Source organism: Coregonus clupeaformis, chromosome 10 (assembly GCF_020615455.1).
Source record: "Coregonus clupeaformis isolate EN_2021a chromosome 10, ASM2061545v1, whole genome shotgun sequence".
NCBI classification, from domain to species: domain Eukaryota; kingdom Metazoa; phylum Chordata; class Actinopteri; order Salmoniformes; family Salmonidae; genus Coregonus; species Coregonus clupeaformis.
The window spans coordinates 10,208,704-10,236,665 of NC_059201.1; the positions used below are offsets into that span (position 1 = coordinate 10,208,704).

Here is a 27,962-nt window from a genome sequence, read left to right on the forward strand (position 1 = left end):
GCCAGAAGTTCATGTGGTCATCATTGGTGAAACCATGGTACCTAGCTGACCCAGTTAGTTATGCGTCTACAGTGTTCTTCAGTTCAGCCTTCCAGGTACAGAACAAACATGATGTAGTGAGCAAATAAAACCAGTCATTATGAGATGAAAGAACAGTTTCACAATGTAGGATGACGTAGGGAGAGGGACTTACCGTACAATTGTGTGCACAATCCACGTCTACGTACATTGGCTGAAAAAACTAAATGACTCTTCACAGGAACTAAATATAATGGTTGAATCGATTCAATTACGTTATCTTCCACTCTGTGTAAAGAGTGGAATATTTATTCACCATTGGTGTAATACGCAACAGCACAGAAGTGAGATAGATATTCCTTACCAATACTCAATTTAAAGTTACAATTCAATTTAATATGAATAATCTTTTACAAAATCTTAAATGTGCTCTTAATTGCTAATGTTTTACTGTCTTGAATCTGTGATCACTGTTGAATCACTGTTTCTGGGATGCTGAGCTAGTTTCCACCAGTTTCATGCTGTGGATTCCCTGTCATGGGCCTCAAGACCTCCTGGAAGACCACTTGAATCCTAAATCGACAACATTTGCCGATACACTGCTCTCAGAACAGAGGACCTACCAGCTGTCATGAACAACAGAGAGCTATGGTTTGCCATCATCCGGAGCATTGCAACGCCATAAGCGACGCAGAATCTGCAAAGTAGTCAAGGTAAGTAAACAGCAGAACAGAGAACAGTTCATCAATTGTAAGTCATTCTCTTTGGAATTGGAATGAGTTTAAAGAACCTGTACTAGAACATATACTTTTGACACACAGCTGACCCCTTTACAATGGAGGTCAAACCAATAGCATAAGCCTACTGTACACAGTCAGTGTATTGCTGTCATCCATTATATGTAAGTAATCCATTTCAGTTGTTGGATGGTTCCATGTTGAGAGGAGAAAATGCTTGATCTAACCAATTGTCCCCAAGTGAGGGTTTGAAAAATTTGCTAAAATTCACAGGATTTCTTTGCTGTTTCCTTTTCTTGTCATATATAGGACCATATTGGCTCTGATCATATTAAATTCAGATATTTTAATAGTATTCTCACACCTTTCCTGAAGCACAGTTGGCTTGACTGCAGGGAAAACAATCTTGGATATTAAACTGCTTTGTTTTTCATAATTTCTCCCAGAAAGGTCTGGGGTATAACTCTAAGCTGGTTGTGAATGTCAAAGTGCTGTTGATGCTGTTGTTGTTGTGGACTGACACAGCTGCCTGTAAAGCTCCTTTAGTGCCAGCCCCTAAATCTGACCTAATCTGGGCGGCTGGGCCCCAAGGGCCTCGCATCATAAAAAGTCTGTCTTCGTGGTGACCAGCCTCACTGACGACGACGAGGGGGTGTTAGGACGAGGGGGTGGTCGGACGGGGCGGGCAGATCATTAAAGGTAGTGAACATGAGCCACCCTAAATGACCTTATCAGCTGCAACCTGGTCTCAGGGTATTTTGTATTATTATGTACGTAAATCTGCAAAACACCATTTTGTATGATATGTTACTAATTACAATTGGTATTATTTGCAAAACGTACAATATGTTACGAATTTTCTAAACATATGATATGTTAGGTTTAAATGTATTTGACTAAGGTGTATGTAAACATCCGACTTCAACTGTAGATGGTGGACAATCTATTCCTAGTATTTACTGAATGTCTGTCTCTTACCAACTGAATACTGTTGTGAATGGAGTTTAGCCGTTATGTTTTTTTCAATTATCTTGTTAATTGATGACCAACCAAGATCATTGTGCATGACTACAACAGAAGAATCATATCTCCACCTTAAAACAATCCTTGCTGCTTTGCTCTGTGCAATCTGCAGCCTCCTAATTTCACTTGCTGATGCATTTCCCCAGACCACAGAACAGTAATTCACCTGACTCCCAATTAATGCTTGAGTTGTTTGCTTAAGAATCTTTCCCGGTAAATATTTAGCTATCCTTCTGATCATGCATGCAGTTGTATATATATATTTTTTTACATAGATGAGTTATTTGAGGCGACCATGATAAGCAGTTGTCTAGCTGCACCCCTAGTAGTTTGGTTTCTGACACTTCCTCAATTTGTACTTCGCCATACTTAATTGTATCCCATGCTGTGTTGGCCTTTTCCTGGTGGAACAGACCAAAATAACCTTGGTTTTCTTAGTGTTAAAAACCCACTCCCTGATATTTCCCAGATCTACCTGTAGAGTTTCTGTACCTGTTAGAGCTGTGTGTCTGTGTGGCGTAGTGATCTGTGTGTCTGTGTGGCGTAGTGGTCTGTGTGTCTGTGTGGCGTAGTGGTCTGTGTGTCTGTGTGGCGTAGTGATCTGTGTGTCTGTGTGGCGTAGTGGTCTGTGTGTCTGTGTGTCTGTGTGGCGTAGTGATCTGTGTGTCTGTGTGGCGTAGTGATCTGTGTGTCTGTGTGGCGTAGTGATCTGTGTGTCTGTGTGGCGTAGTGGTCTGTGTGTCTGTGTGGCGTAGTGATCTGTGTGTCTGTGTGGCGTAGTGATCTGTGTGTCTGTGTGGCGTAGTGATCTGTGTGTCTGTGTGGCGTAGTGATCTGTGTGTCTGTGTGGCGTAGTGGTCTGTGTGTCTGTGTGGCGTAGTGATCTGTGTGTCTGTGTGTCTGTGTGGCGTAGTGATCTGTGTGTCTGTGTGTCTGTGTGGCGTAGTGGTCTGTGTGTCTGTGTGGCGTAGTGATCTGTGTGTCTGTGTGTCTGTGTGGTGTAGTGGTCTGTGTGGCGTAGTGGTCTGTGTGTCTGTGTGGCGTAGTGGTCTGTGTGTCTGTGTGGCGTAGTGGTCTGTGTGTCTGTGTGGCGTAGTGGTCTGTGTGTCTGTGTGGCGTAGTGGTCTGTGTGTCTGTGTGTCTGTGTGGCGTAGTGATCTGTGTGTCTGTGTGGCGTAGTGGTCTGTGTGTCTGTGTGGCGTAGTGATCTGTGCGTAGTTATCCAAACAGAAGCAGGGCCTCTCATGGGGCCACTAGGGCCCTGCATGCACTGCTCAGACATGTTGAGGACTTTGGTGGAGACAAACTCAGTGGGGAAGACAATGTTTTGGTAAAAATCCAGTAGTTCTTTATGTACTGGATGATTATTCACTTATTTCAAGCAGGCAATGTCTCCAGGAAATAACTGTTTTCAATTTCCACATAATAGGAAGTGCTATTACATTGCACATAATAGTTTCCCCCTCAGTAAAATAGAGCTCAAACACGACAAGCCAATTAACACAATTCTGAAACGAATACCCAGTGGTGATTATTTTATCTAATTATAAAATCACACATTAAAAGCACATCAACACCACATCAAAGCCTTAAGTCTTTGTCTGGACAACTCAGGGGTCTAAGTAATCCCTCTACCAGCCATTCTCAACACGGCATGGACACACACACACACGCACACGCACACACACCAGATTTCATCAGGGGTGGAAACCAAAATAACCTACAAGTGCATGTGTGTCAGTATAATTCAACCAAGCCTGCTGCGGAACCATTCAATTAAACCAATTAATTTGTGAAGCCTCACACAGTCTGACTATTCATCTGTCAGCCCAAACATTGACCTCTCCCCCTCTGGCCAGTCTAAAGGCTCTCTAGCCTTGTTGTTCTCTCTCATATCTCACCATGAGGTATCTGATCCTCCACTTCCCATTCCAGAGACACAGCATCCTCACAACAGAGACATTGGTGCCAAGTCTCAGTATGGTACTGTATGGTAATCAATTAGGCTCTCTGATGGCACTCTGGCAAATATGGGTATAGTAGGCCACTAGGTGTGCCTTCCAGGTCCAAGTACAAGTGCCTTGCATGAAGAGTACGAAGGTAGTTTTGCATAGATATTTTACCATTTCATGATGTAAATGAGGGATGGGCAACTCTGATGGGGTAGCAACCTTAACTAAACACCTGGTGACCTCATCAAAACGTTTGGACGTCTTGGCGTAACGGTTAATGTGTTGGCTTGACGAGTCCCGGTCGGGGCTACCCCCCGAATTCGCTAAAGTACTTTACAGGCAATACAAATGAAGAACATGAAAGAAACCCACCGTGCGTTTCCTATTATTACCCAACACGTGCTCAGAGTAGAAACATTGAACGAATAGGATAGCAGGCACCGGAAGGAGGCGTAACTTAAAGCAAGCATTACAGCTCAGCTATAGACCATTTACAAATGCGGTTCATCTTTCAATGGACCGTTTTATGTTACTACAAACTACAAGAGAGAATTGAGTTCGCGCGATTATCTTAGAGCTAAAAAGGAGAAGAGACTGAGGAGTCAAGAAAAGAAGAGGAAAGTGTTGAGAGTAAAGTAAATATCTCATTAATCGCGGAATTAATTAGAAACCAGCGTGGCACTCGACTCAACTGGTAAGATTTTAGCAGTTTGTTTAAACGCTTGCCTTTGTGGAAAGAAACAAGATTAATTGATCACTGAATTTGTCGAATGTTTTGATTGTTCGATAATTTAATACATAGTTTATAAAAAAGTTATTTTTCATTTTCAAAACTGAAGCATGATAATCTAAATCTATTGCATTTATTAAACCCAATTTACGCGTAATGACAACACATTGGTGAAGACAATGAAAAAGAAAAATAACCATTCCATATTCACATGAGTGAACAATGCCTTCATATGCTATATACGATTTAATTTGTCTATTTCTTATCCCTACTTTGTTTTCCCCCCCACAAAGAATAATAGGCCCATGCCGTGACGCGCAAATGTCACCACTATGTGCCTTAGAAGGAGAAAATTGTCAGTTAATTTCAATGTTTCTTACTCGTCCAGACCTTGCCCTTACAAAAAAAGATAGCCGTTTTGAAGCTGCAGTAAAAGTGCAGTAACTGCAGTCGACTGTGGTATTTTGGACGCAGTAATGGCAGAATAACTGCAGTTACACTGCAAAATTACTGCAGTAATAAAACCTGTGTTATTTTGAACGCAGTATTTGCAGCATGCTGCAGCTATACTGCACTCTGACTGCAATCTTTTTTCGTAAGGGTGGTGTCTTGAAGACTACATAACAAACACATTTTCTGTTGATATAGCCACCTTCACAATATCTTATGCACTCCATGTGTGTTGGCACATGTGACTCAAGTTTCATTGCCAGATAGCATAACCATTATGAAAACAGTGCCTGCATGGTCTCTGAGAGGATCTAAATGAATGGATTCATTTTTATGAATGTGAGTTTGGACCGAAACCCCCTCACTGAATGAGACAAAGTGAGGGGGTTTGCTAATCATTTTACATAGCAAGTGTCTTGTTGCATATACAGTATAAATCAATGACCACGTTTACATGCTCAGAGTATTCCGGATAGTAGCTCATATCCCTCTTAAGGTCTTATTCAGGATAAGCTGTTTACATGCACCTTTGATATCCTGCTCACGAGTATCCCTGTAACCATGACTATAAATAATATTCCACATTTAAGTTCATATGGGTTAAACAGAATAGTAACTGAAATCTGGACACAGACTGTAGGCCTATAACCTCTCACATGTAGCCTAATATAATATGAACTCCTGCAGAATTATGCATTTCTTGCAGTAAAATTATACAAAAAAAGGCTAATTTTGTCTCGGGAACAGGAGTGGAGAAATATTACTTATTTCTTTCAGCATCTCTTGATAAAATGCGTGTGTAACGTGTTACTTTTGACACCGTTATGCAAGCAGACAGTATTTCAACCACATAAAATATGCACCCAAGACGAACTGAAGTCTTATCAGAAACGTGTTTCATCGTTTCTCAGGTTTTCATTTCCTTAAAACCGGTTAAACTGATGACATTTGGACATTTTGCACGGGAACAATCTTTTCACTGTTTTGGAGTTATTGCGTTTTCTCCCTGGTCCCTAAACGAAACAGACAACTTTACCGCGTTAATTAGATGCTATCATTCTATTGATGTAAGACATTATTCTAGTGAGCACTACTTTATTTAGTCTTCTGGGGCAACAAGTTATGACAGAAGAGAAGCTGCATGTATCTAACTCTAGTTGACAAACAAATGGCCTACCAAATGTCAGAAATGATAATATGGCAGAAACATATCTAAATTAGGGGTGAAAGTAGTCTTAAGCCAGTAGGCTATACGGTCCAGTACGGTGTATCAGCAAAATAAATGATAATGGAATTATTATGGTGGATCGAACTGCGCAGGTATACAGGAGCCTACTTTTTTAAAGTGATTGGTTTGACAATTAGATGAGAACATCATCACATAACACCCATGAAATGGGAAACTGAGCCTGCGCAGACTGTGAAAAACAACAGTAAATGGGATAAGGTAAACGGGATATGATGTTTATATGCGTCTGTCCATAATAAAGCGTTGTTCTGCTTTCTTAAGAACATTATCAACAAGGCAGGTCCTACAGGCCCTAGTTTTGTCACACCTGGACAAGGAAAATTACTTAGGAAAAGAGGGACTTAGGAAAATTATAATTGGCCCAGAACAGGGCAGCACGGCTGGCCCTTAAATGTACACAGATAACTCACATTAATAATATGCATAGAGTAGAGGAGAGATTGACTTGTATTTGAGAGAGGTATTGACATGTTGAAGAGCTGTCAGTTTGAACTACTAGCACACAGCTCAGACACCCATGCATATCCCACAAGACATGCCACCAGAGGTCTCTTCACAGTCCCGAAGTCCAGAACAGACTATGGGAGGCGCACAGTACTACATAGAACCATGACTACATGGAACTCTATTCCACATCAAGTAACTCGTTCTAGCAGTAAAATTAGATTTAAAAAACATACAAATACACCTTATGGAACAGAGGGGACTGTGAAGAGAGACAGGCACAGATGCATGCATACACACACACGATAACATACGTACTAAGCACACACGTACACATGGATTTTGTGTTGTAGATATGTGGTAGTAGAGTAGTGGCCTGAGGGAACACACTTAATGTGTTGTGAAATCTGTTGTGAAATGTATTGTAATGTTTTTAAAATTGTATAACTGCCTTAATTTTGCTGGACCCCAGGAAGAGTAGCTGCTGCCTTGGCAGGAACTAATGGGGATCCATAATAATTACAAATACAAACACAAAAAACCGAATAATAACGGGATATTGGTGTGCATGTAAACATCATTGGTCAAAACACATAGGCAATGCATAGCCAAAGAGGGAAAGGTTTGTCCATAAGCAATATCATAGAACAATACAATTTTAAAAGGTCCACACCTTTCTTGGTTCGTCCATAGGCTATACTCTATCACGTTGGAGCAATATCATTTTAAAAGATCCACACCTTTCTTCTAAGCGGGAACTGATCATGGATTTAAATGAGAGCTAAATCTAACGCGATAAAGTCAATGGGTCGATTGACATGAATGCGCAGCAGCCACAATTCCAATGCATTTAATGGATAAGAGTCGACACTCACACGAAATTTGTATATAATCTGCATGATACTGAACATAAGCATCCAATGGTATTGTCCTGAATGAGGCAACAAGTGACCAAATGGGAAAGTATAGGCTGTGTGAAGACGCTTTTAGGAAGCCAGCGGTAGCACATACAGTACCAGTCAAAAGTTTGGACACACCTACTCATTCAAGGGTTTTTCTTTATTTCTACTATTTTCTACATTGTAGAATAATAGTGAAGACATCATAACTATAAAATAACACATATGGAATCATGTAGTAACCCAAAAAGTGTTAAACAAATCAAAATATATTTTATATTCTTCAAAGTAGCCTTAAGTAAAGTATAGCTTTGGAATCGTGACATTATGTACTTTCGAGGAAAATAGGCCCATTGCTCAACATATACACTGACTTTAAGAAGGGATTGCGTGACGATTAGCTTAGCAACCGTGTGACACAGCATGACAATGTGAACGCAACTGGTCGACAGTCTGCTGGGCGGGGCGTTATATACAGTGAGGAAAAACAGTATTTAGTCAGCCACCAATTGTGCAAGTTCTCCCACTTAAAAAGATGAGAGAGGCCTGTAATTTTCATCATAGGTACACGTCAACTATGACAGACAAAATGAGTGTAGTGAGAGCGACTTTATCACGGTGCTACTTCATACCGGCCGGATTTCTGCCTGCTTGAACACCAATAACTCAGATACACATGAAAACATGAAATGACTCAGGGAATCAAAAGAACATCACTCAGAGATGCACAAAAACAATACAACATTCAAAATGGGTGAACCTTTCCTTTAAGAAAGAAATGATCCATGTGGGCCAGGAAAATCCCTCCATGTGAGGTTGAAAACCAAAAGGCCATTAACCCATCCTCAATCCTCCTACTGGCCTATCATATAAGCTTTAGGACAAGTTGAAGTTATGAACAGTAGCTTATTTCCCAAATATTCTAGTCTACAAAGGTATTGTCCTAAAGTTGTTGTGGCTTTTCAAAAATAACAAGAATTAAAGTCTATAGCCTATTCTCAATCATAGCTTTATGAGAAACAATATACATGTTTTCCCTTATTATTTTATGAGGCAAATAAAGCAGTTATGATCCAGTTCTGAGGAAGGTAGACTGCTTCTATCCAGCCCATGATGTAACCTAGCTCACTAGGGTAAGACAGACCTTTCTCATCAGACATTCACTGCTCCATCATGTGCGCCCCACAGACTGAGACACACACCTGTTCTGCTGCTCCACCATGGCCTGCATTTACCCTCTTGCCCACGCTTTAAACAACATGATCTTTTGTCATGATTCGTCCAGTTGCACTCGATTTCGCGCTATAGCTCAACTGTCATTTTAGCGGATTTACAGTGGGGGAAAAAAGTATTTAGTCAGCCACCAATTGTGCAAGTTCTCCCACTTAAAAAGATGAGAGAGGCCTGTAATTTTCATCATAGGTACACGTCAACTATGACAGACAAAATGGGAGAAAAAAAATCCAGAAAATCACATTGTAGGATTTTTAATGAATTTATTTGCAAATTCTGGTGGAAAATAAGTATTTGGTCACCTACAAACAAGCAAGATTTCTGGCTCTCACAGACCTGTAACTATTTCTTTAAGAGGCTCCTCTGTCCTCCACTCGTTACCTGTATTAATGGCACCTGTTTGAACTTGTTATCAGTATAAAAGACACCTGTCCACAACCTCAAACAGTCACACTCCAAACTCCACTATGGCCAAGACCAAAGAGCTGTCAAAGGACACCAGAAACAAAATTGTAGACCTGCACCAGGCTGGGAAGACTGAATCTGCAATAGGTAAGCAGCTTGGTTTGAAGAAATCAACTGTGGGAGCAATTATTAGGAAATGGAAGACATACAAGACCACTGATAATCTCCCTCGATCTGGGGCTCCACGCAAGATCTCACCCCGTGGGGTCAAAATGATCACAAGAACGGTGAGCAAAAATCCCAGAACCACACGGGGGGACCTAGTGAATGACCTGCAGAGAGCTGGGACCAAAGTAACAAAGCCTACCATCAGTAACACACTACGCCGCCAGGGACTCAAATCCTGCAGTGCCAGAAGTGTCCCCCTGCTTAAGCCAGTACATGTCCAGGCCCGTCTGAAGTTTGCTAGAGTGCATTTGGATGATCCAGAAGAGGATTGGGAGAATGTCATATGGTCAGATGAAACCAAAATAGAACTTTTTGGTAAAAACTCAACTCGTCGTGTTTGGAGGACAACGAATGCTGAGTTGCATCCAAAGAACACCATACCTACTGTGAAGCATGGGGGTGGAAACATCATGCTTTGGGGCTGTTTTTCTGCAAAGGGACCAGGACGACTGATCCGTGTAAAGGAAAGAATGAATGGGGCCATGTATCGTGAGATTTTGAGTGAAAACCTCCTTCCATCAGCAAGGGCATTGAAGATGAAACGTGGCTGGGTCTTTCAGCATGACAATGATCCCAAACACACCGCCCGGGCAACGAAGGAGTGGCTTCGTAAGAAGCATTTCAAGGTCCTGGAGTGGCCTAGCCAGTCTCCAGATCTCAACCCCATAGAAAATCTTTGGAGGGGAGTTGAAAGTCCGTGTTGCCCAGCGACAGCCCCAAAACATCACTGCTCTAGAGGAGATCTGCATGGAGGAATGGGCCAAAATACCAGCAACAGTGTATGAAAACCTTGTGAAGACTTACAGAAAACGTTTGACCTGTGTCATTGCCAACAAAGGGTATATAACAAAGTATTGAGAAACTTTTGTTATTGACCAAATACTTATTTTCCACCAGAATCTGCAAATAAATTCATTAAAAATCCTACAATGTGATTTTCTGGATTTTTTCTCCTCATTTTGTCTGTCATAGTTGACGTGTACCTATGATGAAAATTACAGGCCTCTCTCATCTTTTTAAGTGGGAGAACTTGCACAATTGGTGGCTGACTAAATACTTTTTTCCCCCACTGTATATAGATATTTTTTAAGTGGGGGGTGGCCAATAGGGGCGATAGAATCGTATATCACTATGTTTTATGGGTCCATAATCACGATAGGACAAAGGTTGACATCACCCAACCCTGTTGGTGGTCCCCGGAACGGAAAAGGTTGCGAACCGCTGGGCTAGCCTAAAACGCGTCACCATCTGTGTGCACACAGGGCTGTTCCTCTGTCCATAAATAAGTAACATGCAGGACATTAAGCACATATCCCCAAATGAATGTGGTAATTGACACTAATGTTATACTAATGCTCCACTTAGGTTAGATACTAGATACTGCCCCTGAGATCACCATTTAATGATATTTCCTATACAGTATACTCTGATGAAAGGACATTTCAGTATTTTGCAATTTGGACCAGCAGTTTCAGTTGAAACCGACCAGTGTTTATCGCCAGCTGGGGAACGTGTTTTTTTGTGTGGCTTTTGACTCTAGACCTGCATGGCTTCCCAGCACTGTAGCTGGGGGGTGATGGTCTTCGACTTCAGCCTCTATCTAGGTTGGGGGGCAGGGTCCATGAGGCTGGAGAACAGGGCTGATAAGCAGGGCTCCAGTCATTGACCTCCCCAGCTAGGGGCTTGGCGGGTTGGAGTAGCTGATTGGTTGACCTGGCTCTGCATTCAACATGGGATTGGAGGGGTGGCTGGTGGGTCTGTCATGGGACTAGGCAGGATGGGAAAGAGCCAGCTGTGCTCTCCTGTCAGTCTGAAGTGAAGAGCCCTGTGAATAGTTCTGTTTGAGCCAAGCCGCCAGCTCTGTTAAAGTGGACTTTATTCTTATCCCAGTCCTTTCTCTATCCGGACGGGTCCCCTTCAGACCTGACCTTGTCATTTGACATTCTGTATTTATATGTATCAAGTCACAGGACAGTCACCTGTCTTTGTTTATGTTTTTTATGGATTGTTCCAGCCACCTATAGGGTCCCTACATAGCTGCTGGTGCTTGACTGGAGTTGTACTGTTGAGGTTTCCAGCCCAGCATATTCCAAAGGATGCCAAGCTGTGCCATAGCTTCCATGAAGGAAGGAATGCTGATAGTTATGACTGTATAATCTTCCTAGTTGGTACATTACTGTAGTACGTCACCGGCCATGTCTGAAATAATATTTTGATAAGATCATATTATGATCTTCCATGGTGAAAAACTAACAAGATAACAGCTGAGGTATAAAGCAGCTCTAAAGAGCCTTACTGGAGACTCACAGGGAAACTGGCCTTCTAGCTGCTGCTGTACATGAACTCTGGTTCATTAAAACACAACAGCCATCAAACAATGACTGCGCTGCAATTTATGCAGTGCAATCTCATACAGACAGAGACCGACAGAGCGTGTGATGTTACAGAGTCATGTGAGGCAGACCTTTAGTTTGCTGAGTCACAAGTGTAAGCAGAGCCAGTGGAGCCATCCTAACCTGGGCTCAGACCCGAAGTTGTGCCTCAAGTGTCAGAAGAAGGGCCTGGAGGCTAATTGCAAAGTGGCCCCGGGGCTAACACTGTTACCAGGCTGTTTCTTAGAGCTATGATCTAAGTAGCCAGCTAACCTCTAAAATGAAGTCAGCTTAGAAGGTTTATTTCTTTCATCTAAAATTCTCAGCTGTTTAGTTTAGTGCCACTGACATTTTGTTTTGCATACCTGTCATTTCATGTACACTCTTAGAAAAAAAGGTGCTATCTAGAACCTAAAAGGGTTCTTCGGCTGTCCCCATAGGAGAACCCTTTGAAGAACCCTATTTGGTTCCATATAGAACCCTTTCCTTTCTTACCTGGAACCAAAAAGGGTTCTACCTGGAGCCAAAAAGGGTTATCCTATGGGGACAGCCGAAGAACCCTTTTGGATGTCACGATCGTCATAGAGAGTAGACCAATGCGCAGCGTTAGTTGCGAACATACTTAACTTTATTATCGTTAGTGATAATATAACAACAAAACAATAAACGAAACGTGCAGTCCTACGGTTAACACAGAAACAAACCAAACGGAAACAAGATCCCACAATACCAGGACCAAGCAGCGTGTCCAGGAGCAGGCAGCCTGGACGTGGGAGCAAATATTGGACGGGCAGGGGTCCTGGACCTGGGAGGAAATCCAGGCCGGGATGGATCGCCGTCCATGGAGTGAGACGGTAGAGGCGCGACGGAGAGAGGAGCAACGGCGTCAACAGTGTCGTCGTCGGACGGACGAGAGGCAACCCCAAACATTTTTTAGGGGGGGGCACATGGCATGGACGACGGGGCTGCTGGAGGCAGATAAGGGGCGAATTCAGAAGGCCACCAGGTTACGGGAGCCATTGGTGAGAAGAGGGAAGGAAGATGTAGAGGCGCGGCGAGAGGTACTGAGGTGTATTGCCAGTCCGGTCCGACCCGTTCCTGATCCCCGTTTAAGGCCAGTGGTGTGTGTTCCCAGTACGGTCCGGCCTGTCCCTGCCCCTCGCACCAAGCCTACGGTGCGCGTCGCCGGCCCGGCCTGTTCCTGCCACTCGCACCAAGCCTACGGTGCGCGTCGCCAGCCCGGCCCGGCCTGTTCCTGCCACTCGCACCAAGCCTACGGTGCGCGTCGCCAGCCCGGCCCGGCCTGTTCCTGCCACTCGCACCAAGCCTACGGTGCGCGTCGCCAGCCCGGCCCGGCCTGTTCCTGCCCTTCGCACCAAGCCTACGGTGCGCGTCGCCAGCCCGGCCCGGCCTGTTCCTGCCACTCGCACCAAGCCTACGGTGCGCGTCGCCAGCCCGGCCCAGCCTGTTCCTGCCACTGCACCAAGCCTACGGTGTGCGTCGCCAGCCCGGCCCGGCCTGTTCCTGCTCCACGCACCAAGCCAGGGGTGCGCGTCGCCAGCCCGGCCCGGCCTGTTCCTGCCACTCGCACCAAGCCTACGGTGCGCGTCGCCAGCCCGGCCCGGCCTGTTCCTGCCACTCGCACCAAGCCTACGGTGTGCGTCGCCAGCCCGGCCCGGCCTGTTCCTGCTCCACGCACCAAGCCAGGGGTGCGCATCGCCAGCCCGGCCCGGCCTGTTCCTGCCACTCGCACCAAACCTATGGTGCGCGTCGCCAGCCCGGCCCGGCCTGTTCCTGCTACTCGCACCAAGCCAGGGGTGCGAGACGTCAGCCTGGTAAGGCCCGTTCCTGCTCCACGCACCAAGCCAGGGGTGCGAGTCGTCAGCCCGGTAAGGCCCGTTGCTGCTCCACGCACCAAGCCAGGGGTGCGAGTCGTCAGCCCGGTAAGGCCCGTTCCGGCTCCACGCACCAAGCCAGGGGTGCGCATCGTCAGCCCGGTCCGGCCCGTTGCTGCTCCACGCACCAAGCCAGGGGTGCGAGTCGTCAGCCTGGTAAGGCCCGGTCCGGCTCCACGTACCAAGCCAGGGGTGCGTATCGTCAGCCCGGTCTGGCCCGTAGCTGCTCCACGCACCAAGCCAGAGTGCGCATCGTCAGCCCGGTCCGGCCCGTTCCTGCTCCACGCACCAAGCCAGGGGTGTGCGTCGTCAGTCCGGCACAACCCGTGCCTGGGTCACCGGTGCCTGGTCAGGTACCGGTCAGCTGCTCCACACCGGAGCTGAAGCTATCCGCTTCTACGATGTCCAGTTTCCTCTCCAGCCAGCGGGGCCAGACCGGACCAGGGGCGCTACGGGGAGATTATTGGAGGGTGGTGGTCTAGCCCGGAGCCGGAACCGCCTCCAAGGAGGAATGCCCACCCAGCCCTCCCCTGGTTTGTTTATGTTCAGGCGCGGTCGCAGTCCGCGCCTTTGGGGGGGGGGGTACTGTCACACCCTGGCTCTGGGGACTCTATATGTTGAGCCAGGGTGTGTAAATTCTATGTGTTTATGTTCTGTGTGGGAGTTCTAGTTGTTGATTTTCTATGTTGGCCAGAGTGGCTCCCAATCAGAGGCAACGAGTGTCAGCTGTTGCTGGTTGTCTCTGATTGGGAGCCATATTTAAACAGTCTGTTTCCCTTAGTGTTTGTGGGATCTTGTTTCCGTTTGGTTTGTTTCCGTGTTGGTTGTGTAAACCGTAGGACTGCACGTTTCGTTTGTTGTTTATATTATCACTAATGATAATAAAGTTTAAGTATGTTTGCAACTAACGCTGCGCATTGGTCTACTCCGTATAACGATCGTGACATTGGAACCCTTTTTTCTAAGAGTGAAGGTTAATGACTCACTTTGCAGTAAGTCAACATTTAGTCCCTGTTGCCTCAAAAAATTTACATTTTTCCCCTCACAACTCCTTAAGACTGATTTATACTTTGACTCATTATTACACTGCTGGAAAGCATGTTTTTTTTGTGCCTACAAAATTGGTTTTGGCTCTATACCAGAATCAGAGAGGAGGGAGGTAGAGAGTTTGCATCACCAAATGGTTTGTGTTGGCTTTGCTTAACCAGGGTTGGAAAGGGAGTGGTTCATTTGCGTAAAACCATTTTCACATGTTGGGTTTTTAGCAGGTTTGAAAATGCTCTGGTTGCACTGCGTGTTTGCTTGGTTTGAGGACAGGGGGTAGAACACTTTTGTAGTGCACTCCTCCTTTGTCTGTCTGGTTGGATCAGGTTTTAGAAGGTGAAAAGTATCTGTGTGACTGGCACCCACCATATTCTAGAGCTCTTCTTATGACGCTTAACCTTGACTAACCTTCTGTGTGTAGACGTCACATTCTACACCAGTGTGTTGTCACAGAGCTACTACAGCCATCACCTATTAGGGGTGTGTTATTACACCATGCTATGGAATGGTCTATGGAATGTACCACAGCTATCATGGTTTTCCATTACAGTGGGATCACTGGGTTACATATGAAATATCATGTCACCCCGGCTTCGGTACATTTCAATGGTTTCCCGCAAGCTATTATGATTGACGCCTGACGTGACAGAATCTGATGAGACGTGTAACTGAGAAGAACAGCTGCGTTTGAGATTATCGGCTCTATATCCCAACGTGGACTGACTGACTGCCCATGGCCAAGTGGCACCCCAATCCTGTTACACAGATGTTGGATCCAGTCCACTTGGCTGTGTTCTCTATTTATGTATCTCCATGCACACTTTTAAGGCGGCAGGTAGCCTAGCCGTTAGACTGTTGGGCCAGTAACTGGCTGGTTTGAATAGCCGAGCCGACAAGGTGAAGAATCTGAAAAAACATAACCCTAATTTGCTCCAGGGGCGCCGTACTACTATGGCTGACCCTGTAAAACAACACATTTCACTGCACCTATCAGGTGTATGTGACAATAAAACATTCTCAGTGTTCAGCTCATGTTTCCAGGTTGGGAGGCACAAGCCCTGGTAGTGTGAGAATGGGATGGAGGATCAATCTGAAATGGTGGGTGAAACTTCTACAGCATTAATCTCAGTTCTATAGGTGGAAAACATTTTTGTTCCACTCTCTCTGAAATACAAGGTAACAAACTAGCGAACAACTACGAACAAACTGCTGTGGGGAAAAGTACATTACAGACAGCCAAGGTTCATCTAGAGAGGAAGAGATGCAATCCACACTAGAACATTTTGCCCCACAAATGATCATCACACAAATTATGCCAAATATTTTATATTGGCATTATATTGCTGGTTAACATTACGCAAGTAATCACAAGCCACATTACACAAGTGATCATGTCATCATGTCAAAGCAAATGTTAAGTATGAGTTCATGTTTTTTTTAGCTGTTGGCTGCATAACCTGCTTCTGCCTCGAGAGAGAGAATACCCCCTCCCACACACACACACACACACCCTGTTGTCAACTTTGCCGAGGTGGACTGCAGAGGGTCCCATCCCATTCAGAGGGCTGCCAGGCAGGAGGGAAAGTGATCATGTGTCCCTTTGTCTCTGAGCACTCAGCGGGTACGTGGCTGAGGAGGGTGAGGAGCAGGCACTGCCAGGCTCTCTGGGCTGGCACCTCGTGGTGGCTGCTCCTGACACACGGCCTGGGCAGTGTGCATCTCCTCATCCATCCACATGTGCCCATTGCCCACTCAGCCCCGGCTCCATGCTCGATTAATGACAGCACTCAGGCTGTTTCAACTCACCTCATGCCAGAGGGGTATCCGACGAAGCAAGCTAGATCTACTCAGGGTTTTCTAAAGCTAACCATCTTCAGTTAGTTTCACATTCCAGCTCAGGCTCCATCCGTACTACGCCGGTGGATATTGCTCGTCCGCCTGCTGCTAACTCTAGCAGGTTTGTAACTGCTCATTTATGTTGCACGTGGCTAGTGAATGCTGAACTCTTCATTGAGACAATGCTGAAACATCAATCCATGGGCGAGTCAGTGCCACATTTTCATTTGTGCCGAAATCCAAATGAAAGAAAAGTTATCTTGTGAATTCAGCAGGCTGTGGTGTGAAATCGGCTTTTAGAAGGGCCGTCTTTATTTTATTACTTATCGTTAATGCCGACTTTGGTTTGCTTTGGTGTTCTTATCACAACCACAAGCACTGTTTTCCCCACTTATCAATAAAATAATTGTATTGATTATACAAAAGTGTTACTGGTGTGAAGTTTAAAATGCATTCTGTCATTACTAAATGTGTAATATAATATATTTTAACATGACTATTTTTAAACACACAAAAAACATTTGATTAAAAGTTATAAGTTAAAGTTATATATCTTGAAAACTTGATTGCTGACATGCAAAACATTTTGAGACTATATCAACAATGGACTAATGAGACAAATACCAAAATATAGTTTTTGGGTGGAGTTGTCCTTTAAGACAATCAGAAATTGGACATCCCCAAATGGGCACTTTTGTACATTTGGACCGCAGGTAGCCTAGCGTTTAAGAGTGTTGGGCCAATAACTGAAAGGTTGCTGATTTGAATCACTTACATGAAAAATCTGTCAATGTGCAAGGCACGTAACCAAGATTTAGAAAACAATTACATACTGTAACTCGTAAATGATGGTTATGAAATAAACCCCAACTTGTTTCTCACAAGTGTAGCAGGTTGTGAACTCCGCAAACAATGTTTCCACTCTGGGAATGGTGAATTACTATTTAATACATGCATTAATGTCACCAAATGACTGGGATTAACGATCCATTTACTACTGGTGACATATGAAATGGGGAATTGATAAAAATAAACAATCAAAGGTTGCAAACAATGCACACAATGAAACAGTGAATGTGCAAGAATTGGCGGGAGACAGCTGAGCGCATTCTGGAGAGCTGAGCACATGCATTCTGGAGAGCTGAGCACATGCATTCTGGAGAGCTGAGCACATGCATTCTGGAGAGCTGAGCACATTCTGGAGAGCTGAGCACATGCATTCTGGAGAGCTGAGCACATGCATTCTGGAGAGCTGAGCACATGCATTCTGGAGAGCTGAGCACATGCATTCTGGAGAGCTGAGCACATTCTGGAGAGCTGAGCACATGCATTCTGGAGAGCTGAGCACATGCATTCTGGAGAGCTGAGCACATGCATTCTGGAGAGCTGAGCGCATTCTGGAGAGCTGAGCACATGCATTCTGGAGAGCTGAGCACATGCATTCTGGAGAGCTGAGCACATGCATTCTGGAGAGCTGAGCACATGCATTCTGGAGAGCTGAGCGCATTCTGGAGAGCTGAGCACATGCATTCTGGAGAGCTGAGCACATGCATTCTGGAGAGCTGAGCACATGCATTCTGGAGAGCCGAGCACATGCATTCTGGAGTGAAGACTCGCCTATATCTTCACCACACACCCCTCCCCTTCTTCTTGTCTCAACATTTTAAATTATTATACTCGAGACACATTATCTTCACACATACTTTATATGCTTTTCACTGACAGCCGCAACTCGATAATCAGCTAGGCCTGTTGCCTTAGGGCTTCCTAATAGGCATTGTGATTTGAAACAACATTAGCTAATGATCCTCTGTACCTAAGTCTTGCTTTCTGGTGAAGTACTTTGAATTATTTTATTTATTTCTGTATAGACAGGAGTAAATGTATAATTTTGGTAAATGTATTTAAATTGACTTTAGGGGAAGCTTAGCTTATTAGCCTATTGGACACGCCACCTATTCAAAAAGTAGATTACATCCTCACGTTCGTCCAAAATAATTCCAGCATTCAAACAGGTGCACTGTGCACCAGCCAACTTTCATTCAATTCACAAGTCGCTGAAACTATCTCACCGGAGAAAGCAACCGAGCGAGCGAAACAGCGGCCCTCTGTCCCCTCTGTCTTACAATGTGTAGCCCATGTATCTGAGGGGGATTGTCTTTTTGACCAGACAGCATCAGTTACATGGGCAACTCATACTGAGAAAGAGGGGCGCTGTTTCGCTCACGCTGCATCTTTCTGTCGGCGCCCGTCTTGGTCAAATAAAACAATATATACAGTACCAGTCAAAAGTTTGGACACACCAACTCATTCAAGGGTTTTTCTTTATTTTAGATTATTCAAAGTAGCCACCCTTTGCCTTGATGACAGCTTTGCACACTCTTGGCATTCTCTCAACCAGCTTCATGAGGAATGCTTTTCCAACAGTCTTGAAGGAGTTCCCACATATGCTGAGCACTTGTTGGCTGCTTTTCCTTCACTCTGCGGTCCAACTCATCCCAAACCATCTCAATTGGGTTGAGGTCGGGTGATTGTGGAGGCCAGGTCATCTGATACAGCACTCCATCACTCTCCTTCTTGGTAAAATAGCCCTTACACAGCCTGGAGGTGTGTTGGGTCATTGTCCTGTTGAAAAACAAATGACAGTCCCACTAAGCCCAAACCAGATGGGATGGTGTATCGCTGCAGAATGCTGTGGTAGCCATGCTGGTTAAGTGTACCTTGAATTCTAAATAAATCACAGACAGCGTCACCAGCAAAGCACCCCCACACCATTACATCTCCTCCTCCATGCTTCACGGTGGGAACCACACATGCGGAGATCATCCGTTCACCTACTCTGCGACTCACAAAGACACAGCGGTTGGAACCAAAAATCTCAAATTTTGACTCCAGACCAAAGGACAGATTTCCACCGGTCTAATGTCCATTGCTCGTGTTTCTTGGCCCAAGCAAGTCTCTTCTTCTTATTGGTGTCCTTTAGTAGTGGTTTCTTTGCAGCAATTTGACAAAGAAGCCCTGATTCACACAGTCTCCTCTTAACAGTTGATATTGAGATGTGTCTGTTACTTACTTATTTAGGCTGCAATCTGAGGCGCAGTTAACTCTAAAGAACTTGTCCTCTGCAGCAGAGGTAACTCTGGGTCTTCCTTTCCTGTGGCGGTCCTCATGAGAGCCAGTTTCATCATAGCGCTTGATGTTTTTTGCAACTGAACTTGAAGAAACTTTCAAAGTTCTTGAAATGTTCCGTACTGACTGACCTTCATGTCTTAAAGTAATGATGGACTGTTGTTTCTCTTTGCTTATTTGAGCTGTTCTTGCCATAATATGGACTTGGTATTTTACCAAATAGGGCTATCATCTGTATACCACCCCTACCTTGTCACAACACAACTGATTGGCTCAAACGCTTTAAGAAGGAAATACATTTCACAAATTAACTTTTAAGAAGGCACACCTGTTAATTGAAATGCATTCCAGGTGACTACCTCATGAAGCTGGTTGAGAGAATGCCAAGCATGTGCAAAGCTGTCATCAAGGCAAAGGGTGGCTACTTTGAAGAATCTCAAATATATTTAGATTTGTTTAACACTTTTTTGGTTACTACATGATTCCATATGTGTTATTTCAAAGTTTTGACATCTTCACTATTATTCTACAATGTTGAAAATAGTAAAAATAAAGAAAAACCCTGTAACGAGTAGGTGTGTCAACTTTTGACTGGTACTGTATATTTTATTTGGAAGGGTAAGGAGGTGTGGTAATGTTTGCACATCCCTCCAGGATTGGATGTGGTACTGTATGCACACCCCTCCAGAATCGGATGTGGTACATGGTGTGGTACTGTATACACACCCATCCCTCTGTTCCTCTCCCAGGGGCAGCAGCAGCTGCAAGAGAGCCAGGCAGGGGGCTGCTGCTGATTTAAATGTTTGTTAACCTCCCATATGGCTCTGTGTGGCACCAGAGCAGGTCAATACTGGCTGATTAACTATGTTGACTCTGGTGTAAAGACGGAAAGACACCCACGGTCACTAATGGTGCCCACTCACCTTCACTTCCCCCCTGATTCACAGGAAGAAACTCAGGGATGTCTGGGGTGTGTTCATTAGGGGACACTAGCAAACTGTAGCAAACGTTTTGCAACGAAAACGAGCTAGTCCTGTTTCAGCCGTTTTTGCTTCCATTTGGATCCTAGTGAATCCTGGTTTGTGTGTTGGGTTGGGTGGGGCTACGGATGTCAGCTGTAGGTCAGTTGCCATGCTCTCAGGAGCAGCTGGCATCTGGATTGGCACTGAGTAAGGAAGCAAATAGCACAGTGACACATACGGTACAGTTAAAATACTGGGTCATGACAACCTATAATAAATATACCAATATGGAAAGAAGTGTGCGTGTAAAGATGTCTTACCTGTGGACCCTTCTCCGTAACAAGAGTACATTTACATTTTAGTAGACACTCTTATCCAGAGCAACTTACGGGAGAAATTAGAGTTAAGTGCCTTCCTCAAGGACACATCGACAGATTTTTCACCTAGTCGGCTCAGGGATTCAAACCAGCAACCTTTCGGTTACTAGGCCAAACGCTCTTAACCACTAGGCTACCTGCCACCCTACTGAAAGTGATTCACATGGACAGGTTGTAGAGCCAGCTGTCCTATAAATACACACATAATGATTCCATGTGCGTTCATTTTCTGTCATACTTGTACTCTAGAGTGCAGGGCTTTCTGGGAACAATTCACCAAATCCAATGGGACAACAGACAACATGATTGAATCTGATTCATAGAAGCCTATGGCACAGGCATACATTTTAAATATTTGACATTTTAGTCATTTAGCAGACGATCTTATCCAGAGCGACATACAGTTCATCTTAAGATAGCTAGGTGAGACAACCAAATATCACAGTCATAGTAAGTACATTTTTCCTCAATAAAGTAGTTATCAGCAAAGTCAGTGCTGCAAAGAGTTGTAAAGAGTGGACACTACTCCATTAGTACAATGGTAATAAATACTGGGATCTTATCACCCTTATCCAATCAGATCATTTTTATTTCATACAGTGTTTATGTTGGGAAATAAACTCAATACATATTCAAATATTTATATTGGGCCTGAAAACTTTGTCTGTAGCCAGAGAAAATTGAAGAAGTGAATGAGAGTAGTGAATGAGAGCCAAATAAAGTATAGAGACAGGAAATGCACAGTGTGAGAGCCAAATAAAGTATAGAGACAGGAAATGCACAGTGTGAGAGCCAAATAGAGTATAGAGACAGGAAATGTACAGTGTGAGAGCCAAATAAAGTATAGTGACAGGAAATGCACAGTGTGAGAGCCAAATAAAGTATAGAGACAGGAAATGCACAGTGTGAGAGCCAAATAGAGTATAGAGACAGGAAATGTACAGTGTGAGAGCCAAATAGAGTATAGAGACAGGAAATGCACAGTGTGAGAGCCAAATAAAGTATAGAGACAGGAAATGTACAGTGTGAGAGCCAAATAAAGTATAGTGACAGGAAATGCACAGTGTGAGAGCCAAATAGAGTATAGAGACAGGAAATGCACAGTGTGAGAGCCAAATAGAGTATAGAGACAGGAAATGCACAGTGTGAGAGCCAAATAAAGTATAGAGACAGGAAATGCACAGTGGCCATACAGAGACTAGGGGCTAAATGTGCAGAGGAAGAGAGACCGCAGACAGAGTCTACAGAGGTTTGCGATACAGTGAAACATTCTGAAACAAATTCAGACTGACAGATCGGATAATAAACATTGCTTTAATATCAAAGATTAGGATATTTAGGTAATTGGAATGTATGTCTGTGCCATAATTTTTTATGTAGTAGGTTAATATATCTTGAACTCGACTATAATGTTATTTCTGTCCCCTCAGACACTAAAGTGGCCTAGCAACTCACAGCAGAAGCAGGGAGATCTTAGGACTACACTTTCTGTGGACTTTCTCACCCATAAGGGATATAGTCTGTGTGTATTTCTGTGTGTGTCTCTCTTTGTCGGTCTCCAACGCTTTGAACACACCGACTGCGTCATTGCGTTTTGGTACACCAGAAGTACAATCATTTCCAATGGAACGCTGTGTTTGCCTTGCAGCGTTGCAGTTGCAGTTGCAGTGTGTTCTGTGTGGTGCATAAGTTGGATTTATCGAACGTATGCGTCAAAGTGTATGAGTAAACGGGTTGACAGAAATGGTAGCAGAAGGTGAATGTTGAACTTTTGTTGCACACATATCTAGATGATGCTGCATACTATTTTGCGCAATGATGCAGTCGGTGTGTTCAAAGTGTTACTCTCTACACTCTTTGAAAAAAAGGTGCTATCTAGAACCTAAAAGGGTTATTTGGCTGTCCCCATAGGATAACCCTTTGAAGAAAAAGGGTTCTCCTATGGGGACAGCTGAAGAACCCTTTTGGAACCCTTTTCTCTAACTCTCTAGAGGCGACTGAGTGTCCCTACTTTTCTTTGACCCCAAACTGACCAACTCACATTTTCCAAAAAGTGTGACCTGCCAGTGATCTATTTCACCATTCACCACCCAGGGCCATGGCTATAAAGGCCTAAATGTACCAATGAATAAATACACACAGCTACATCTATATCTATATCTGGTCTTGAATAATCTTTGATAGAAGAACTCCTGGATCTATCTGCTTGATCCAGCTCCTGCCAGGCAGCCCTGCAGTCTACTAAGTAGGGCTGTCCCCGACTAAAAACAATATTGGTTGACCAAGAGTCGTCTGTTCTTTTGACCAATCGATTGGTTGAAATTTTTAAACGTGTATTTTTCCATATATAGACACATCCTATGTGTTTTAATCAGATCAACTATATTCACTGAGCTTGTCTGATGCTTTAAGCACACTGTTTGATTAAATAATTAAGACACACAAATGACTAGAGGGAGTCAGACCAGCGATTGATTTGATTGTGGCGGGCCGGGCTCAGACTTACTGCGCTGTGTTAAAAAACAAAAAACAGCAAGTGACTGTGACTAGCATCTCTCTCCTCCCTGCTGCAGCGACCACCACAGAACATCAAAGTGTTCATCGCGCTGTTCATGTTTCTTAAACTGCAACACAATTACAGCCATTTCTGACTGAAAAGTTCTGTTACCAAAATCCCTCATTTTTTTGGAAAAACATTCCCTATTCCCTCAACCCTTGCTCTCTTTACGTGACACATGTATGCATCGCATAGACCTAATTAAGTTGGGGTTTCCTCTCGCCTCACTTTTCTTAGACAATAAGGCGAGGGCTGTTTTCTCATCTCCTCATTCTGCTGCTGCCTCCGCCGCATGGTTCACTTTGCTATTATGCACATAGCAACATGGTCTAGGAAAAGGCACCAATTCAACAGTGCACTGATGTGTTTCTGAACCACGGACAGCGACCACTATCCAACGTGGGAGAAAGCGCATTTGTTATAAAGTAATATTCTTTTTATTAGTGTTGCACCATTTTTCTTATGTAATATATCCATATACAATTGCAGTAGCACGTCTAAGACTGATGGACTGTACCATCCCCACGGCCTCCACATTGGATCAGTCCACTCAGACAGGAGCCAATCAGACAGGTGTCTTGTACACCATGATATATTTATATATTTTTTGCTACTGCTCGACTAAAGAAGTCTCGGTCGACCAACAGCCTATCGACCAAACAATCGACCAGTCGACTAAATGAGGTCAGCCCTACTACCAAGACAGAGAGGAAAGATGAAAGATGGAACTTTTGCAACCTTTCCGATTTCTAATTAATTAATCATTTGAACCTTTACTCATATGACACTGATTTAGAAGCCGCTGAGAGACATTCAAGGTCTCCAATGAGCCTCACGGTGGCTCATTTTCCTTATGTTAATCACAGACAGAGGCGTCATGCCCATAGGGGGCACAGGGGCACGTGCACAGATGTATCCTGTTTAATATACACTGAGTGTACAAAACATTAGGAACACCTTCCTAATATTGAGTTGCACCCTACCCTTTTGCCCTCAGAACAGCCTCAATTCTCTACAAGGTGTCAAGCGTTCCTCAGGGATGCTGGCCCATGTTGACTTCAATGCTTCCCACAGTAGTGTCAAGTTGTGGGGATGTCATTTCGATGGTGGACCATTCTTGATACACACGGGAAACTGTTGAGTGTGAAAAACCCAGCGGCGGTGCAGTTCTTGACACGAACTGGTGCGCCTGGCACCTACTACCGTACCCCGTTCAAAGGCACTTAAATATTTTGTCTTGCCCATTCAAAAGTGACATCAGTAAGGGGTCATAGCTTTCACCTGGATTCACCTGGTCAGTCTATGTCATGGAAAGAGCAGGTTGTTCTTAATTTTTTATACACTCAGTGTATATATATATATAGATATATATATATATATATATATATACAGTGAGGGAAAAAAGTATTTGATCCCCTGATTTTGTATGTTTGCCCACTGACAAAGAAATGATCAATCTATAATGTTAATGGTAGGTTTATTTGAACAGTGAGAGACAGAATAACAACAAAAAAATCCAGAAAAACACATGTCAAAAATGTTATAAATTGATTTGCATTTTAATGAGGGAAATAAGTATTTGACCCCCTCTCAATCAAAAAGATTTCTGGCTCCCAGGTGTATTTTATACAGGTAACGAGCTGAGATTAGGAGCACACTCTTAAAGGGAGTGCTCCTAATCTCAGTTTGTTACCTGTATAAAAGACACCTGTCCACAGAAGCAATCAATCAATCAGATTCCAAACTCTCCACCATGGCCAAGACCAAAGAGCTCTCCAAGGATGTCAGGGACAAGATTGTAGACCTACACAAGGCTGGAATGGGCTACAAGACCATCGCCAAAAAGCTTGGTGAGAAGGTGACAACAGTTGGTGCGATTATTCGCAAATGGAAGATACACAAAAGAACTGTCAATCTCCCTCGGCCTGGGGCTCCATGCAAGATCTCACCTCGTGGCATTGCAATGATCATGAGAACGGTGAGGAATCAGCCCAGAACTACACGGGAGGATCTTGTCAATGATCTCAAGGCAGCTGGGACCATAGTCACCAAGAAAACAATTGGTAACACACTACGCCGTGAAGGACTGAAATCCTGCAGCGCCCGCAAGGTCCCCCTGCTCAAGAAAGCACATATACAGGCCCGTCTGAAGTTTGCCAATGAACATCTGAATGATTCAGAAGAGAACTGGGTGAAAGTGTTGTAGTCAGATAAGACCAAAATCAAGCTCTTTGGCAACAACTCAACTCGCCATGTTTGGAGGAGGAGGAATGCTGCCTATGACCTCAAGAACACCATCCCCACTGTCAAACATGGAGGTGGAAACATTATGCTTTGGGGGTGTTTTTCTGCTAAGGGGACAGGACAACTTCACCGCATCAAAGGGACGATGGACGGGGCCATGTACCGTCAAATCTTGGTTGAGAACCTCCTTCCCTCAGCCAGGGCATTGAAAATGGGTCGTGGATGGTTATTCCAGCATGACAATGACCCAAAACACACGGCCAAGGCAACAAAGGAGTGGCTCAAGAAGGAGCACATTAAGGTCCTGGAGTGGCCTAGCTAGACTCCAGACCTTAATCCCATAGAAAATCTGTGGAGGGAGCTGAAGGTTCGAGTTGCCAAACGTCAGGCTCGAAACCTTAATGACTTGGAGAAGATCTGCAAAGAGGAGTGGAACAAAATCCCTCCTGAGATGTGTGCAAACCTGGTGGCCAACTACAAGAAACGTCTGACATCTGTGATTTCCAACAATGGTTTTGCCACCAAGTACTAAGTCATGTTTTGCAGAGGGGTCAAATACTTATTTCCCTCATTAAAATGCTAATCAATTTATAACATTTTTGACATGCGTTTTTCTGGATTTTGTTGTTGTTATTCTGTCTCTCACTGTTCAAATAAACCTACCATTAAAATTATAGACTGATCATGTCTTTGTCAGTGGGCAAACGTACAAAATCAGCAGGGGTTCAAATACTTTTTTCCCTCACTGTATATATATCTATATAATATGTGTATGTATATGTTTCTTGTTTGTCTGTAATACTATACTACTACTACTACTACTAGTAGTAATAGTAATACTAGTAATACTGCTAGCAATTTTATGAAGTTGGCTTTAGCTAGCCCCGATAGTTTCTCAATCTCCTAGCAACCAAGAAGCCATTTCAGGCTATTAATCAACTTAGAGTAGCTAGCTTGTCTAACAACACTGAACAAAAATATAAACTCAACATGCAACCATTTCAAAGATTTTACTGAGTTACAGTTCATGTAAGGAAGTCAGTCAATTGAAATAAATTCATCAGGCCCTAATCTATGGATTTCACATGACTGGGGATACAGATATGCATCTGTTAGTCACAGATACCTTTAAAAAAATGTAGGGGCGTCAGAAAACCAGTCAGTATCTGGTGTGACCCCCATTTGCCTCATGCAGCGCGACACATCTATTTTGCATAGAGTTGATCAGGCTGTTGATTGTGGCCTGTGGAATGTTGTCCCACTCCTCTTTAATGGCTGTACGAAGTTGCTGGATATTGGCGGGAACTGGAACACTCTGTCATACACGTCGATCCAGAGCATCCCAAACATGCTCAATGGGTGACATGTCTGGTGAGTATGCAGTCCATGGATTTTTCCAGGAATTGTGTACAGATGCTTGCGACATGGGGCCTTACATTATCATGCTGAAACATGAGGTGATGGTGGCAGATGAATGGCACGACAATGGGCCTCAGGATCTCGTCACGTTATCACTGTGCATTCAAATTGCCTTCGATAAAATTAAATTGTGTTCGTTGTCCGTAGCTTATGCCTGCCCATACCATAACCCCACCGCCACCATGGGGCACTCAGTTCACAACATTGACATCACCAAACTGCTTGCCCACATGACGCCATACACGCTGTTTACCATCTGCCCGGTTCAGTTGAAACCGGGATTCATCCGAGAATAGCACACTTCTCCAGCGTGCCAGTGGCCATCAAAGGTGAGCATTTGCCCACTGAAGTCGGTTACGACGCCGAAATGCAGTCGGATCAAGACCCTGGTGAGGATGATGAGCACACAGATGAGCTTCCCTAAGACGGTTTCTGAAATTTTTGCTAAAATTATTCGGTTGTGCAAACCCACAGTTTCATCAGCTGTCCGGGTGGCTGGTCTCAAATGATCCTGCAGGTGAAGAAGCCGGATGTGGATGTCCTGGGCTGGCGTGGTTACACATGGTCTACACGTGGTTGGAAGGCCAGTTGGACGTACTGCCAAAATCTCTAAAACGACGTTGGAGGCGTATTATGGTTGAGAAATTAACATTAAATTCTCTGGCAACAGCTCTGGTGGACATTCCTGCAGTCAGCATGCCAATTGCATGTTCCCTCAGAACTTGAGACATCTGTGGCATTGTGTTGTGTGACTAAACT

The 27,962-nt window shown here is 44.2% G+C and overlaps 1 protein-coding gene across 3 annotated transcripts in view; it reads left to right on the top strand.

Annotated features, from left to right (window-relative positions):
- The first annotated feature begins 372 nt into the window (after window positions 1-372).
- The window catches only part of LOC121574884 (sodium-coupled neutral amino acid transporter 3), an 86,948-nt gene continuing 59,358 nt past the window's right edge, over window positions 373-27,962 (top strand). The window contains exon 1 of one of the 3 annotated variants that reach the window (XM_041887549.2): window positions 373-731. The gene's annotated coding sequence lies outside the window, so the exon portion shown is untranslated. Of the gene's footprint in view, window positions 732-4,101; window positions 4,425-27,962 lie in introns of those variants that run through there. The other 2 variants (XM_041887550.2, XM_041887548.2) reach the window with 2 other exon arrangements.